Below are 3,357 nucleotides of genomic sequence, written 5' to 3' on the forward strand. Positions count from 1 at the left end.
AACAACAACAACAACAACAAAAGACAGGAAGAAAGTTTACAAAACCCATTAGAAATGATTGAGGAGGTTTCAAAAATATCAAGATATGATTATGGTAAGTTGTAGCTCCTGCAAATGTTATCACTGTACGTGGTAATAAGTATTAAGAATAAGGTTTTTTTTCAAGATTTTATTTATTCATTATGTGAGAGAGAGAGAGACAATGCAAGAGAATACAAGCAGTGGAGAGGGAAAAACAGACTCCTTGCTGAGCAGGGAGCCAGATGCAAGGCTCCATCCCAGGACCCCGGGGTCACAAACTGAGCCAGAGGCAGATGCTTAACTGACTGAGCCACACAGGCACCCCAAGAATAAGTTTTGAGAACAATCAGTTTATGTTATTTATATGGTATCTAAAGAAATACAGGAATTAGCCAGAATTTGTCATTTTTAATATGACCATAGGTCCTAGTTTGCATGCCAGAATCCTTCTTTGAGCCAGTTGCCCCATTGTAATTATTGATAGTGCTATCTTTTATTCTCACATTTTTCTGATTCAGATAATGTTATATAGTCACCATTAATCATATGGGATTTGGTACTTGGGATTCAGGAGAGGCCAAATTAGCCTCAAAATTAGTACAATTACCCATTCCATTCCAATCCCACCTAGTGGAACTGCTGAAGATAAACTGGTCTAAAAGACATGAGCCATTGCTTCCAGGTGTTGTTTCCAAACATTTTGTGCTAAATGGCCCACAGTGAGCTGGCCTGGGGTTCAGTGAAGGCCTGGGGTTCAGTGAAGGCCTGGAAGGGATCCATATAGCTATCACTAGACAGCTAGTCCACATGACTTTTTCTCCCTAATCCTTCTTCTCACTAAGTTGCAAAGAGAACTTTAGGGACTTGCCTTGTTTGTATTTATTGACCATTCTTAAAATGAGTTATTGCTTAGAAAACATTACTCTCTTTTTTATTGTTTGGAGATTTGCAGAATGCTTTTAAACTACTTTTAGAAGAATAAAGCAAAATGCAGGTCAATGGTTATAAATTCAACCAGACAGAGAATGTACTGAAAAGGTAAAGAAAGAAAGGCTCAGCAATGAAATGAAGATGTATATTCAAATGTTTGTTGTGTACTCTGTTTGGTAGAAGTTTGTCTTACTGTTTCTCTACTAAGAACTCTTTTTAAATGTGTTTTGTTATTGTAGCACTTTTTACAACGAAACTCTACTTGACCAGTTCCAAACTGTACAACCTGTATGAAGCTCCTCCTCTCAATGGGTTTCTTATTTCTATGTGGAATGTCCTCTCTTGCAGTGTCCTGTAAATAAAGATTAAATTCCACTCTTTTCTTTAAAAAAATAAAAAATAAATAACCTACAGGTAACTCCTGGATATAATCTGTAGGATTAATCTCTCTCTCTCTCTTTCTCTCTCTTCTTTCCTTGGTAGGACTTTTGAGAACAAAGCAATTTAGGCCAAAGACCATTTTTCATATGATCACAGGCAATTAAGTTATGGTTTTACTCCTCAGAACAATGAAACCTTAAATGCACAAGTACCATTTAATTCACCTCTCTGAGTTCAGTAACACTGCAATATGAAAAGATCCCAGAAACTAAAAAAGGTACTTTTGTTTTTAGCCCTCCTGATGCAGAAGGGAAAAAGAGTATAGTGGATTTATCCTCAAAGTTTCCCATGATGATTCCTTGAATTATAAATGGAAAGATGAATTTTGCTGCTGCCATACAGGCTGAGGTGAGTGAACTAATTACATCATTTTCTCATTATAAAACTATAAACAAGTTTTTGGCCAGTTAGAGCCCAGAATCTTCACATTAAAAATGGTGATTTTTTTACATTTGTTAATAAATATTGGCTTCTACTATGTGCCATGTACCATAGATCTAAATATAAATTGGTGAACAAATGAACAAGATTTCTGTCCTCATAAAGCTTGCAATCTAATGGATATTCAGTTATTCTATCATCAAGAAAACAATAGTATCTATACATGGGTTTATTTTAAGAACTCAATGAGATAATTTTTGAAAAGTTTTAGCTTCATGTGTGGAATAATGTAAAAAGTTATTGTCAACTGCTAAAGAAATAAGCAGGATATTGAATCAAAAATTGCTTGTAGAAGAAACAGAAATATAATGTACGCACTTCCTATCCATTATTTATCAGTCACTCACTCTAATGCATAGTTGATTTCCCTGAATTTGGAGGGTAGTGACTATAATAATCCATGAATTAAGGCAGGATTGAAAATTTTGTGAAAGACAACCATCTGCTATCCCTGGGGGACACCCTACTTTTGGATATCTGATTTTTATTGTTCCTCTTATCATTATGACCTTATCATTATGATAGAAATAGTCTTTTGGGTTGCCTGTTCTTAAATATAGAAAATTAATACATGTGACCTAAAGGTAATCATACTAGATCAAAATAATTTTGTAGTGAAAACATAATAGCATATACTTCAATGGGTCCGTTTTTTAAATCCCCATTTAATGACACTTCTACTGGTATGACTCCACTGAAAATATGTCTAAGCTATGAGCAGAAATACATCACTGCATATTTATATACATATGATAAATGCAGATATACCTAAAGACACCTTTAAATAAATAAATTTAAATACAATTTGTATTACTTTTTAAAATTTATGAACACTTAAATATTACACTTGATCTTAGCCAAAAGGCCGAGAAGCGATTGAACACTTAAATATTAAAATTTAGGTAACCATTTATTTTTATTTTTTAAATCTTTTTTTTAAGATTTTATTTATTTATTCATGAGAGACAGAGAGAGACAGAGAGAGAGAGAGAGGCAGAGGGAGAAGCAGGCTCCCAAGGAGCAGGGAGCCCGATGTGGGACTAGATCTCAGGACCCTGGGATCATGACCTGAGCCGAAGGCAGATGCTTAACCATCTGAGCCACCCAGGCGCCCAAAATTTAGGTAACCATTTAAAATTCAACATGATGGTACACTTATAAAATGATTTACTTTTCTGATGATATATTTATGAAAATTATGATTAAGCTTTCAATCAGTACTTTCAAATTTTGATACCAGAATGTGTAGTTTATTCTCTTATAAACTAGGTAATAAGAAAGTACTATTCTTCATCAATAAAATCTTTACTCTGAGAGAGCAAAAGATGATTAGTTAATATAAAAATACTTTGGAGAAAGACAAAATATCAAGTCTCTTGATGATATCACACTGAATAAAAAAATAAAATCCCATTTCAAGAAAAATAATTTTAAAAACAATATTTTGTAATGTTGTAAAATATGTAAATCCAACAACAGAAATAATCTTCCAAAAGAAAAGAGGAAAAAAATTGGCAAGTAACC

The 3,357-nt window shown here is 33.6% G+C and overlaps 1 non-coding gene across 1 annotated transcript; it reads right to left on the minus strand.

Moving 5' to 3' along the window:
* Positions 1 to 2,528: 2,528 nt before the first annotated feature.
* On the minus strand, positions 2,529 to 2,710 carry LOC112824072 (U2 spliceosomal RNA). Its single transcript, XR_003208211.1, has one exon. It is a non-coding gene; the product is annotated as a U2 spliceosomal RNA (small nuclear RNA).
* Positions 2,711 to 3,357: the final 647 nt, after the last annotated feature.

The sequence above is a fragment of the Callorhinus ursinus genome, unplaced genomic scaffold (genome assembly GCF_003265705.2).
Source record: "Callorhinus ursinus isolate GAN/ISIS: 27379988/994484 unplaced genomic scaffold, GSC_fseal_2.0 scaffold9, whole genome shotgun sequence".
Taxonomy (NCBI): domain Eukaryota; kingdom Metazoa; phylum Chordata; class Mammalia; order Carnivora; family Otariidae; genus Callorhinus; species Callorhinus ursinus.